The sequence below is a fragment of the Carya illinoinensis genome, chromosome 15 (assembly GCF_018687715.1).
Source record: "Carya illinoinensis cultivar Pawnee chromosome 15, C.illinoinensisPawnee_v1, whole genome shotgun sequence".
NCBI classification, from domain to species: domain Eukaryota; kingdom Viridiplantae; phylum Streptophyta; class Magnoliopsida; order Fagales; family Juglandaceae; genus Carya; species Carya illinoinensis.
Window position 1 is genome coordinate 38,623,282 of NC_056766.1, and position 15,085 is coordinate 38,638,366.

The 15,085-nt window shown below is 39.7% G+C and overlaps 1 long non-coding RNA gene across 1 annotated transcript; it reads right to left on the bottom strand.

Annotated features, from left to right (window-relative positions):
• Positions 1-4,587: 4,587 nt before the first annotated feature.
• On the bottom strand, positions 4,588-5,421 carry LOC122297822. Its single transcript, XR_006238901.1, has 2 exons — positions 5,214-5,421; positions 4,588-5,003 (listed from the first exon to the last, which is right to left on the bottom strand). It is a non-coding gene; the product is annotated as an uncharacterized LOC122297822 (long non-coding RNA).
• Between the last annotated feature and the right edge of the window lie 9,664 nt (positions 5,422-15,085).

Here is a 15,085-nt window from a genome sequence, read left to right on the forward strand (position 1 = left end):
ATGAAACCAGAGCCATGGATCGATCACGCCTCAAATTATTAAGAAAGCTTGAGATAGATATATAGCTATCATTGGTTAATAGTTTCTCCATGTCTCTCCATGGTCTGATCTCCATTTTGTTGATCTTTTATATACACATGAGTTAGATCAGGATTTGGAGCAGCTTCGATTGACATGTGGGGTAACCCTTAATCAGTCATGCACTACCCAAACATGAGCATGGCAAGGCAAGAAAATCTATGACTGTCATATGGTCGATGCTGGATATATAATCAACCCATGGCAAGAAAATCTATGCTGGATTTTATGTATAGCACCTAGCTAGCTAATTTATCGTGGCATTTCTGTACGTTGAGAATCATGATGAAGATCAAGAAGATAGATCTTACTTGGACGAGAAATTTGGTCGCATATTAATTTCAGAAATAAAATATATCTATGTAAGTACGTATAACAAAGGTGCATATATGTGTGTATGTGTGTGTGTATATACCCTTACATGAACATCAAGCTTACGTATAACAAAGGTGCATATATAATATATATATATATATATTTCTACGTATGTATGCTCAACCTAGATTCAAACGTTGAGCTGCCATGCCACACCATCCTGGCCTTGTCCTCTTCCTAGATCTAACGTCGAGCCTCAATCACATGCCTCTCACTCCCTTTCTCCCTCACCGGTTTCACCCGATCCATGCTTTGCTCCGTGCGCAGCCCACATGCCATGGTTGTTGCCACCCATGGCCACCCAGGGTCAACCTATGACCCAGTCCCAACGCCACCATGCCTAGCCAGCCGAGAAATTGCCTACCTCTCTTCTCTCTTTCGGCCTCTAGCACCCACGCACACCCCCACCACCATGCATGACCAAGCTACCCACCAACCACCATAGTAAGACCAAAGCCCACCTCCTACTCTCACCAAGAAGACCTCTGAACCCTTGCTCCACCTAAACAACCCCTATTTTAAGGTCACAGCAGTGACCACCGCTTCTCAACTGACCCCTTCTTGCACGTGCATAGTCACCACTGCGGGATCATGCTAAGTAGCAAGCGACTCGAGTTTTTAGCTTCTTGCTATGGTATGATGCCTATCCATTTTTCATTAAGAATTATACTGTTGCGAAGTTGATATTTGGCTAGTTAGTTGAAATATTGTACTGTGTTGTAATATGAGAACGGAGTAGTTGTGATTGTGTAAGATGAAGTGTTGGGCACCTTGTGTTGTTGTGATTTGACTATAGAGTGTGAAGTTGTGGCGTTGTTGTGTAGTTTGTGAAGTGTGATATGTTGAAGCAATGAGCTGTTTTGTAGTTGTGAAGCATATTCTATGGCGATATAGTTGAAGTAGTGTTGAGAAGTATTGGGTACATGTGTAAATTAGTTAAACGCATGTGCCAAACAAATTTACCATATGTAATGGATAATATGTCCCAAGCATGAGTGCAAAATGTTTAAGCCTTCAGATTGGCTTAAGGTTGTGTACTATGCATGGTTAAGGTTGAGATATGTAACTTCATTGGTCTAAGTTATTTATCAAAATGGATAGTTTGGTAGGTAAATAGAATGATGGAGGCGATTGTGTGTCTTAGCCTTTAAAGTGAATCAAGGAGGTTCACTTTGAAGGATAAGAGCATGAGATAGGAGGCTATGTGTTGGAAAGGTGACCTCAAGTGGGTCACAAGTTACAATCCTGTGATTAAGAAATGTGATAAAGGAAAGCATAGAAGATGGAAATTGGATTGAAGAGTATGCCTTGATGAAGGAATTCCAAGTCAAGAATAATTTATACATTTTCTAAGTTTAAGTTACTTATGCGCTTAAGGAAATGAATAATGTGAGGTTATGTATACATGTAGGTTTTCATCTGACATGCACAAGAATGGATTGCATGATATAATAATAGCATGGAGTCCAAGTAGGTATTATGTTTTCTTTATGATGCTTTATGAAATGAAATGAATGAAAGAATGTTTTATGAAAGTAGGCTATGTGTGAAGGTTTAAAGGTATAAGTATGTATGGCCTTCTTTAGCAGCCCCTATTTATACATCCCAAAATAATATTTATATGCATGTGAATGGATGATATACGTAGTAGCTATTTCCTTTATTTTCATGAAATGAAATGTTAAGATTTATGCTTAATGCTTTTAAATGACATTTAAAATGAAGCTATGAAATGGATTTTAAACAAGACTATGAAATGGATTTTAAATGATGTCATGAACTTATGTTTATGATGATGCTCATGCTTATGCTTTTAAAAGATGTTTTAAATGATGATATTTAAGCTTATGCTTTTAAATGATGTTTATGAAATGAATAGACTGTTGAATTAAAAGAATGAAAAGGAAATGACTGAAATGACTAAATGAATGAAAGGAAATGAATGTTTTAATATATAAAAATAGGTAATAGCCATGACTGAATGAATGGGTACCAAAGGATTGGGCAAATTGCAATGCCGAGTAAGTAGTACTAGTGGTGTACCCAGTGCTACCCTTCTGACTAAAAGGGATTCACAACCTATGGCCACGGGCAGAATCCGAGTCCAAAAGACTGCTAACCCCAACACACAGCATGAATGTGATAACAGTTAAAATGATTATTGTGTGATCATTTAGCTCTTTATGAATGAATGTATGTGTGGAAAATGTTTTATGAAAGGAAAATCTTTTTAAAGAAAAACCTCACCTTGTAATATTTTAAATGAAATGTATATTTTATGTAAACTATGTAGATGAATGTGAATACATGACTGAAAATCTACATTAGTATATTTTAACTGTGTGAAGTGATACTTACTGGGTATTCGACTCATCACTTTAGTTTTTATATATGTCCTCCCCACCCCCCCAAAATTTTCATGTAACGTATGAAAGGGTAATTTTGTAAAATGACTTTTATTTTTAATTTAAAAATTTCCCCTGCAAGCTCTCTTTTAACTTATAAAGTGGGTTTTTATTTTAAACTTAGAACCTTTTATATTTGGGGAAGGAAAGAGAAATTTTTTTAAAAGGGTCAGTAATTCCTGTTTGATTTTCTAAAATCATTTTCTAAAATTTCATCACAAGGATAAGCGTCATCTTACTCGATTTAATTTAAAGGAAAATGATATTATTACTACTCAGCTACAACTTATCTACAACTTTTTTTGTATTTGATTTTTTTTTTAATTTTTTATTTTACTTAATGATTAAGGAAGTGAGTATTAATAAAATTATATTTTTTTAAAATTTTTTCTTAATGATTAAGGATGTTAAAAAAATACTTAAAAGAAAATGAAATAAAAATAAAAAAATTTGAAATGCACATGAGTGGTAAATGGGTTGTAATGTGGTTGGTGGTGTATCATTGTCCTTAATTAAAAACGATTTCAACAAATTAAGAGCCGATCAACTGCTTGATGCCAATTACTGCTTGCTAGCTAGCTCATGTACGTAGCTCTTGATTTTGTGCTCTGATCTGTAAAGATCATCATTAACCAACTTTGCAAATACTGTTGAATTAATTAAGGGGTTAGGGTTAGCTATAGTGGCCATGGGATGCATGCCAAGATTTAATTGAAGGATCATCTTGTTGGTGGTCAACTGGTTGAAAGAAGGGAAGTGTAATTTATGATATTTGGAAGATTTTTGGGAAGAAATCAGTCGACTGTTATAAAGGCTAAATTTTTTGATTCACCATGTTTTCACGGAAGGAAGTATGGCAGCAGATTTCCTTGCTAGGATGGGTAGTAGTGGCTGCAATGAAGAGTGGGTTGCTCAATATGACATTTCTTTTTTGCTTAAGGGCATTTTTCGTACTGATAGTAGTGACTTACCTTATTTATGCAAGACCCAAAAAATTGATTGAGTTGTTGGGGCGTTCTCGATTTCGCCTACTGGGGGTTTGTCATTACATGGATTTTTGCATTTTCTGTTTTATGCTGCATTGTTTTTATTGTATTTAGTATTTTGCAGCTTAGGTCCTTGTATAAGGTTTTCCTTCGCCACATATGAGGATGATTGATTAATAAGAAGGCTTGCCCTTCCCTTTAAAAAAAAATAAAAAATTGTTTGCATTGCGGCCATCTTCTGATCTTCAGTGTGGGCTATGTTGGGTCAATGATGCTTTTTAATGCAGTTGATGAGAGAGAGAGAGAGAGAGAGAGAGAGAGAGAGAGAGAGAGAGAGAGAGAGAGAGAGATGCTACTCATGTTGTAATTCCTAGCTAGGGGCCAAATTAAAGTAGATTGCCTCCATAGGAATATATGATCTCAACCGATGGAAAGCTTGCATTTTAGAACTCGTTTCCTTTAATTTTAATTTTGTTCTGCAAATTGAGCATATGATGATCGACGATCGGTACTTGTTGCAAGATGATGTTCCTGATAGTTGACTCCAATATCCTTGCTTGCACTCTTAGCTAGTCATGCAGGGTATTAATATGAAAAGTAATACTTGCAGTTGTGAATATGCAAACGTCTTGTAATTATTTAAAAAAAAAAATATGGAACTCACATAAAAAGAAATTTAATATTTTAATAATGGACCCCACTTTTTTTTCAAATCAATTGCACGATGCTTGTACACTTCACGATTGCATGTAGAATTACTCATTAGATTAATAGTAATAATAATTAATAATATAGATTAATGTAAAAAATTATACGAATTCTAATAGATCGATCAATTAATAGAAGTAGCAGACGGAAATAATTAACTCACTAGAGAATTAATTGCAAATTAAGTTTCATACAAGAAATGATCTCAGCCTGCATATAGGCTATATATAATATCTGCTGTTTCATCATCTCTTTATTAAACATATATATATATATATTATATTAATTAGTATGCAGCTTGATTTATTGAACTAGCAAGGTAGGTGCATGTGATTGATGATCTCATGGGTGGCTTGGGGGCTTTCCGATGGGACGTGATGGAGAACTAGCTCTGATCTGGCCGCCATCGGCCTCGCGGCCATTTGGACTGGCAATATTAACCGGAGCACCCCTACAGATCAATGAAAACATGAAACGTAAAGTTTGACATGATATAGGCAATATATATTCGAAGTACTTATAAAAGGGCTAATTGTACAAAATATTAATTGTTAAAATATTAATTCAGAAGTGTTGATGTACAAATAATAATTGGGATCCTAATTAGTGCATATATATATATATATATAGGGTAAATTTGTATATACACACACATACTTACTTTTTTGCAGTACCAAAGGATGCATGCAGGAAGATCAGCAGAAAAACACAGTACAAGCGTACAAGAAACCACAACACCTTCATGCTCTCTCTCTCTCTCTCTCTCTCTCTCTCTCTCTTACAGTACGCAAGAACAGCACATGAGAATATTATATATATATTTAAGGTTGAGATCACAAGATGGGAGGGAAAGAAAATACATATATCTATATATATAATATAGGAGAAAGAAGAAAGTAGGAAGAAGGAGATGACGAGATTCATATTAATGGACAAGTTAGGATTGAATTACATTACGTACGTACCGTAGACTTTGACGAAGAATCTGTTTTTATAAGTCAAAGTCGTGGCAATTAATTAAGACGTTTAAGGACATATATATTAAAAAGAAAAGAAGGTAATATTAAACAAGCTAATAATATTCAAACCCGTATTTAATTAAGAAAAATATATATATTGGAGTTACAATTAAGTGCCACATAGTCGTGTTCGATCCCTAGCTGCTGTACGCACGCACGTGAAACGTCTGATGGCATGTAGGGGTAAGAAGATGAAATAAAATTTTTAATTTATTTGCATTTTAAAATTGATTTTTGATTTAATTTAATTTATTTGAGGTTGTGTTTTATTTTTTTTAGTTGTTTTGTGGTTTTAATCTTTTTGGCGGTTTGTTTCGTTTTCCCGGAGTGAGGACTGGACCTCATCTCTTTTCACATCTTTTTTTTCTTTTTCTCTTTTTCCTTTTTTCTTTTTTCCTTCTTTTCTTTTTTCCTTCTTTTTCTTTTTTTCTTTTTTCTTTTTCTCTCTTCTCTCTCCCCGATCCGGAACCCCCCCGTGCTCTCTCTCTCTCTCTCTCTCCTCCCTCTCCCTCACGCCGGCGTCCCCTTCTCTCTACCAGACCGCCGCCGTCCGGCCACCAATCGACCCCCCGCCGGTCCCATTCTCTTCCCCTCCCTCCGATGCACCACCCCTCCAAAGCTCACCCCCAACCGGCCGGCCATTTGGCCGGAAAAAGTCCAACAAAGCCGCATGGTTTTGGCTCCGATCCGCCGCTGTCGCTCCACCTCCGGCCACCATTTCTTCACTACTTCATCACCGACTCCTTGCCGTCCTAACCCACCCATTTCCGGCCTCCAACGACCACCGGAACAGCTCCTACGAGCTTAGTTTCCGTTTTGGGTAATCCAGCCATTTCCGGCGATTCCGCCGCCACCCACGGCCAACCACCACTTCCAATAGCTTCACAACCATCCCTAGACCACCCCCTATCAATCTCGTGTCCTAGTTTGTCCCCGTTCAAAAGTGGGTTTTTCAAACCCATGGCCACAGTGAATTTTCACTGTGACGTTGCTTTCCGGCGCCGTTTGCGACGCCGCTTGTTTTCTAAAATTGCCATATAGCGCCGTAAGTATTTTCCAAACCCTATTTTCAGATTTAAATATATATCGCTCATTCAATTTATTTATAGTTGTTGGTTGTTGATTCCGGACTGAGTCCGAGGAGTTTCGGGGGTCAGATGGATGGAGGACGGAGTTGCCTGTTTATTTGATTTATGATTGTTGGATTATTTTATTATGCATTGTTATGGCATTACATGGTGCATGCACGTGTGTTTGTGGATTTATGTGAAAAGCCTGTGTATTGGCGTAAGTGTATTGCGGGTGCGTGTGTATCACGAGCCCAAGCCGGGATGGGTTATTATCTCGGTGGAGCTCCTCTGGTCACTCGGGAGCGGAATAAACTGAGTGATGTCCCCTGAGTTGTCGAGAGAGATGACGGGAGCGGGGCTAGGGGATGCTTGGCTACGAACGCGCCGGGCGCGGAACCGGGCATCGCCCTACTCACCGACTCCGTGGCCCTTCGCTGGCGAGGGCTAGAGGATGCTTGGCTACGCACACGCGCGTGGCGCGGAACTGGGCATCGCTCGTTAGGTGTCACATGCGTGGTGGTATTCTACGGTGTGACACTGGAGCCAGGGTGTGCAGATGACCCCTAGGGGAGGTCATGGTGCATACGGTTAAAATTGGATAAGGGTTTATGAGGCCAAATGAGACTTTTGGCGTGGGCCGGATGGACTTCTGGCGAGATATTGGGCCAGATGGACTTCTGGCGAGATATTGGGCCAAATGGACTTTTGGCGGCCAAATGAGACTTTTGGCGTGTTTTTCGGAAAGGATATGTTTTGGGCCAAATGGGTTTTTTGGCGTGTGTGGAAAACTTGTGTTTTATGGGCTTTGTGCATTGGGCATGGATCATGCATCTTGTTTGAGTTTTATGTGTTTTTATCTGGTAGTGTTTGGGTTTTACTTACCTGCGGTACCATTCGTGGTTCCGTAGCTTTTGGTGCAGAGTTAGAGGACAAAGAGGAGGAGGCTGAGCCCCAGGATGCGGCTCCGCCGGGTTGCTGATGCTATTTTTTATATTTGTTAAAGCTGTATTTGTATTTTGTAATATTTTATCAGCTACGTTAAGAAAAATTCTGGTACTTAGTTATGACTTTCGTTATCCGCTGCGTGTTTTTCTGTACACATCTGTTGCCTTGCACACACTCGGCACCCGTCGATGGGATGGTGACCCGGGTTGTCACCATCCGGACGTCTCAATTTCCCCGTGTTCGGGCATGGGGATTTTGGGGGCGTCACAAATAGTCTTCTGAAATCTAATCCCATTTGCAGCATAGAATTCTTTGAACCCTCCATCGATGTACTCTCCTCCATTGTCTGACCTCAGACATTTTAACTTCAAGCCTGTTTCATTTTCAACCATGGCTCTCCACTTCTTGAAAGTATCAAATGTGTCAGATTTATTTTTCAAAAAATAAACCCATACTTTCCTGCTTGAGTCATCAATAAAGGAAACATAGTACCCAGCGATCCTCCAAGAGAAGCAACTGGGGATGGCCCCCACAAATCTGTGTGCACCAACTCCAACTTTGTAGATTTTGGAGTTCTACCATTTTTCAGGAAACTAACTTTTTTCTGTTTCCCAAAAATGCAACCTTCACACATGTCGAAATCAGTTGATTCCAACTTTGGTAACTTCCCCTTGGATAATAGTACTTTCATTCCTTTCTCACTCATATGACCAAGCCTTTGATGCCATAGGTTGGCATTTGCATCAGCAATTGCAATAGTATCTCTAATACTTGAAGTCATATATAGAGTACCTGTTTTTGTGCCTCGAGCTACTACCATAGCTCCTTTTGTTATCTTCCACGTGCCATCGGTAAATAGTACCAAATGCCCATCAGCATCAAGTTGTCCTACAGAAATAAGGTTCCTCATGAGCTTAGGAACATGTTGCGCCTTCTGTAGCAACCATGCACTTCCATTGGGCAGATTGATTGGTACATCTCCTATGCCTTCGATTTCCAATGTTTCACCATCTGCTAAGTACACATTCCCGAAATCACCAGTGACATAATTCTGCATGATTTCTCGGTGTGTTGTAGTGTGGAACGAGGCTCCTGAATCTAACACCCAAGATTCAATTTGGTTGTCGACTGAAAGGAGTAAGGCATCTCGGAGCTCTTCTGTTGTGGCATTAACAGAGTCATGCTCATTCTTCTTCTTTGCTTCCTTGCAATTATTTTTGAAGTGGCCAATCTTGCCACAATTCCAGCACTGTACTTGTTTTCCGGACCTAGATTTACTTCTGCCTCTTCGGGACTTCGATCTACCCCGATTTGAACTTCTATTAGCTCATCTACCTCTCGTCTCGAGGTTTAAGGCAGAACTGGAAGTTGATGCTTCTCCTGTATCTCTTCTACGAACTTCCTCGCTAAGAATATGGTCCCGGATATCTTGATACTTCATCTTTGTTTTGCCATAAGAATTGCTGACAGCTGTTCTCATGGCCTCCCAGCTCTTTGGCAATTGAGCTAGAGCAATCAATGCACGTATTTCATCATCAAATTCAATCCCCACTGAAGCTAATTGATTGATGATGGTGTTGAACTAATTCAGATGCTGAATAACTGGAGTTCCTTCTGCCATTCTCAAGTAGAATAGCTTGTACATCAAATGCACTTTATTATTGGCTGATGGTTGCTCGTACATGTCCGATAGAGCTTTCATCAAATCCGCTGTGGTCTTCTCCTTTCCCACATTGTGTGCAACTGATCTTGACAGTGTTAGTCGAATGACTCCCAACACTTGTCTGTCAAGGAAACTCCAATCTTCATTGCTCATGTCATCTGGCTTTCTTCCTAGGAGTGGAAGATGTAGTTTCTTCCCATAGAGATAATCCTCTGTCTGCATTCTCCAGTAGGCAAAGTCTGTACTGTCAAATTTCTCGATACCAACACCTTTAGCTTCTTCTCCAGCCATAAATTTACAAATGAGTTCAAATTCAAACAAACAAAGATCATCGTTGCGTCCGAAACACTCGAATTAGCTGGAAACGAGTCCGGAATGATCCAAATAGTTTGTCAGCACTATTTGATCGTCGCGATGGAACTCCAACTGGCGTGATCTAGCCCAAATTGATCTGCAACACGTGGATGGTTCAGATCCAATGTACTGATGCCGAATCTCAAAATTTCGACCGTACGGATGAGTCCGGAATGATCCAAATAGTTGGAAAGCACTATTTGATTGTCGAAATCGAACTCCGAATGGCTTAGATCTAGCCAAAAACATATTTGAAAAATGGACGGTTCTGATCTGTCTGGCACGTGAGATACACGCGCTGCACAGTGCGCGTGGGCAACGCGTGGGCGCATGTAATACACGCGCGTACAGTACTGTGGCGCGTGGGGGAGAGTGAGGCGCGTGTGACACACGCGCCGAACCTCTCTAGGGCGCGTGGGGGTGTGTGGGCGCGTGTCCTTCACGCGTCTTCAACCTCTGGCGTGCGTGGGGGCGCGTGTGGTGCATGCGTCTTCAACCTCCAGAGAGAGTGGGGCGCGTGGGTTTCAGCAGATGCACGCGCCGATCTTCTAGGGGGGCGTGTAGCCTTATCCGACCTCCGTTTTCGATTCCGTTTGCGGCAACGGATTCGTCTCGACGCGAGGAACACCGTGGAGTTGTCAAAAATTGATTTTGAACAACTTGAATTTTTGGACAACTCGAACCAGTGCTCTGATACCAGTTGTTGGGAGCTGTTCTGACACAGAGACGATTCTAAATAAAGGAGGGACGGAATTTAACGTGGTTTAGCAATTGCCTACGTCTACAAATGCTGTAATTTCACTATGAAAATAATTTTTACAGAAAAATTTTCTCTCTGCTCACCCACTCTCTTCCTCTCTTCTTCCTCTCTTCCACACTCCGTCTGCACTCTCTGCTGCACACACACTCCTCACACTTAAGCTCTCCTATTTATAGGAGAGTAGATCACTACGTTGCAGCAATTTGCTGCATGATTCTTGGGGAGGTGGGGAGGTGCCTAACAATACAAAAGCACCGAACGGTGCCTAATGAGCCAAAATAGTAAACGGTGAGCCATGAACCGTTTGCTTCTTTGTCTCCATCTGCAACACTCCTAACACTGAACTCACCACTTCTTTTTGCAAACGAGATTCACTAATCTTCATAACCCACTGGACATATGATAATCTTAAAAAAATTTCAAGCTATCCTTGAATTGAAGAGAGCCCTTACTTTATTAATATCCCACCATCTTGTTTCCAAATTGATGAGAGAATCCACTGTTTCTAGTAATTCACTCTGCAACTCCACAATAGGATCAAGTTGCAAATTTCTATAACTTGGAACCCATGGATCATGTCAAATATTGATTGTCTTCCCATCCCACACTATTTTTTGACAACCCTGCTTGAGATAAACTCTTGCTTACCATATCCCTCGTTTAGCAAGAAGGGTCATGTTAAAAAAAATAAGAAATATCGAGTTAAAGAAATAAAAAATATGCAAAAGATAATAGAGATATACCCCTGTGAGATTCAAATCAAGAACCTCCTGCCACTAAGATTTCTTCATCCTCTTTAATAAAGTACCAAAAGTAATTCCTGCAAATATGATGGATAAGTTAAAGAGAGTAGCATTTGATGTTAAATGGTGATCAAAGTAAAATTAACATCCAGTCAACTGCATTGTTTATCAATATTTCAATAGTTCCCCACGCGCGCATCAATTGCTTGTTGGTATCATTAACCATGCCAGAAGTAGAAATTACTGGCATAAAAATAAATCACTAAGCAAGGGAAAGATGGGCTTACAATTTTAACCATTGATTCAACCTCGGCTTGTTTGGAAACATTTATCCTGAAAAAGTCAGGACTTGTCCACCATGTGCCTCAATTTGCAAGAAATAATGGAATATGCCATCAAAAGTGATTTCTATAGTACATAAAATATTTCAATGGACTCCCTTCCCAACAACAAGAAACAAGACAACAACACATCGAATCATCAACCTCTGTAGAGACTTCCTCATCCTCATTTTATGATCTACCATAATAATTAGACCTCACATTTTTCAAGCAAAAATAAAATATTTACAATACATAAAATTATGAACATGCTACTTACTTCTTATCACTGCTAATTATTGGATTCTACTACGTAGTTCTTTACCTATACGAGATATTAAATGTTAATAAATTATTTTAAAAATGTGTCGTAGGATTCTACCCAATTGAACACATATCATAAACTTTAATCTAGTAAAATATTTAGCTATATACTGAATTCAATAATTACTAATGTGATATAATTATTAAAATAATTTTAATTATAATTTAATACTTATAGGTAATATATTTATTCAATTAAATTAAGTTCATATAAAGGATAACGGGCTTTTACATGTGAAATCAGCCCACGTATTGAACAAAGTTATAACACAAAATCTGTCACAGGCACTTAAGCTAGGGCAGAAATGTAATTAAACAAAAAGTTCCTTCAAGAGAGATTTTACGGAAGGGCCATGAGCAGTCATTGAGCAGTGGGTTGGAGGATATTGTTTTATGTAATATCAAAAAACAAGCATGTACTTTTTCGGGGAAAGCTGAAAAGAAGACAATATAAAGAAGCAGAGGCTTACGGGGGAATTAGAGGATGGTGCAACGGGGAGATTTGGGATGAGAGAGAAGGTGAGGTGCGGTGGTGGAGGTGAGTGGACTTCGGCGGCGGAGAATGGAAGACTCCTCTGAAAGTGACAGTGAGACACGGAAAAAAAGTTTAGAAAGAGAGAACTGTCAAACCGAGGGACCAACGCGAAGACGAGGAAGATTCCGACCTTGGCTTAAGGGAATGGCTCGAGGTGGCAGGGTGTGCCTCGTCGGCGGGTTCCAGGCAGCCTGGGTTGTGCTTCGACGTTCCCTGCGGTCGTCGATGGGCTGAGCAAAACCACACGAGCTGTTTGGTTATTAACAGTGGAGGGAGAAAACGACAGAGAAGAGGTCTGTGGGGGGAAGGAAGCTTACCGACGACGTTTTCTGTAATGGTTTTCGACGAGGTGGTTGCTTGGGACATACTAATATTTTTATGGTGGTGTATGGACTGTCTTGCTTTGCTGCGGCTCTAATCGGAAAGATTACGGTGTGAAGAGGGATTTTTTTTTTCCCCTTCCTGAAAGGCAACATAGCAGTCAATGATCTTATTGATCTGAAATATTGCACTCAACCTTTACAAGAGATTTTTAGCAACACAATCAGTATCTACTAGTTTATATAAATATATATATATATATATATATATGAGTAATATTGTAATATATAGTCATTTTTGCGTATTCCATGTGCACTCCACTGATGTGATTGATAATATTAATTGTTTTAATATACAACTAATCACATCAATAAAATGTACATAAGTGTATATAAAAGTGATTGTACATAGAATTTATATATATATTCTAAATTCATTGCAGATTGTGCTAGTTGATGGGTAACACCATTCAATTTGACATGCTGTATTTTTTACTAAATATGTCCTATAAGATTGAAAAAATCTGAAATAAAATTATGTAGTTTCCAAGCAAGAGAAGCACAACTCTTAGTGGCTTGAACCACTTGATCACTTGAGTCACCATCAAAGATTAACAAATCGAAACCCAATTCAAGACAAAATGACACAATAGTGATTAAGCCTCTTACTTCTACCAGCACAGGATCAATGCAAAATACCCTTGGTTGCATCAAACTTGCTAAAATATAACCATTTGCATCCTTTATCATCACACCAACACCAATTTGTTGAGCTCAACTCGTACTACCACATTCCAATTCACTTTCACCCAAGGTGAAGAAGATGATTCCCATCGAGAGGCAAGCAAAGGTAGCTGAGGCCCTGACCCTACTGACTTGGTTCTTGCATTGCAGTAATCTTCAACAGCTTTAACTGCATTTCCATAGAGCACATAGGGGGTTGAAAAGTGCCATCATGAATAAGTGTGTTTCTTCTAAACCATATGAGACGAGCTAGGGTAGCAAACAACACAAGATTCTGACTTGATAATCTGTCAATTAGTTGCTGCAAAATAGAAAAGAAATCAAGTGCTTGAAATTTTTCCTTCTAAATAGACTTAAAGCACAGAATCCAAACATCCTGAGCAGATGGATAGTTCCATAAAAGATGAGCAAGTGTTTCCTCTTCAAGCACATAAATAGGACAGGAAGAATCAGACAAGTTAACAGCATTTGTTGTTTGCAAGGACCAAAATCTTCTCCATGGTAATCCTTGTGGTCCATTAGATGAAGATTCACCCTTAACTCTTGAAAGAACCTGTTTATGCAAGTGGTAGGAACTTCTCATAGAAAAATGCCCATTAACAGTTCCTTTCCATACAAGATTATCAGCTGCAGGCAAGGTACTAATAGGCAGCTTCATAATTAGGCGCAGGTCGATCTCATGTGATGTTGATAGAGGCCATAATTAATTAGGCACTATTAATTCTCTTCGCCTCCCAGGTGTAGGGAATTTGTATTGATTAATCCTGCCACCTTATAAATGTCGTGAACCTCACTATGGACCCTCTTCTTGTTTCCAACCCTATATCTTTTGATGGTTTACCAAGGGCTTGGGCTTACGGAAAGAGAATAACTATTGGTATAAGCTAGGCCCATCTATGAACCCTTAAGCGTCCACCGACCTTTCATACTCTCCTTCCTACTTTGTTTCAACTTTTCAAAAATCTAGGAGCCCCCATGATTTCCTATTGTCGTGGTGAAAGAGGAGGGGAGCTTTCGTGCGATGGTTACTTTTCTGTTCCAGTGTCAAGCCATGATGTCTATAGCTATTGGCTTTCCGTATTCGTTCTTCTTTAAATACGCCTTCTCTATCTGCTTTAATTTTTTCTCCACTAGCTTTTCTTCCTTGTGCTTCCTTTCTTGCTTTTGTTTCTTGCTCATTTTGTCTTCTTTGCCTCCTTACTTCCTTTCTCCCTTCCAGTTTCTATGGCTGAATAAGGCAACAGCTCCATACAACCTTTCCAAGTCCCAGAAGGCACGACCTTCGATGGGTACGCGTAGCACTAAGGCCTCCGAGAGAAACATCTACCACAGAGTCGGGAGGAATATCGCATCCCCAAAACAACTGTGATGGAGGCTCTCTCGTTTGGATGTTGTGATGATGAGGGTTTCATGAGTAAAGTTGCTATGACCGTATCCCTTTTGTCACATGGTTTGAGGCTCCCCTTTTGCCGCCCTCTTCTCGATATCTTGGATCTTCTTGGTCTAGTGCCGGCTCAACTACACCCCTTTGTGCTGAGGGCATATCTTTGTACTTGTATTGTTTTTCATATGGCCCTGGAGCCACTTGGTGATCCCTATCTCGATTTGACTGCCCGGGAGTTTTTAGCCTTTTACAATGTAAGGGCTGCTACCAATGGCAAAGTCGTCAACTTTTGTAAGAAAGATAACGGGCAGACCTTGGCTAGGTTTGAGACCCGGTACTCCAATGCCAAAAC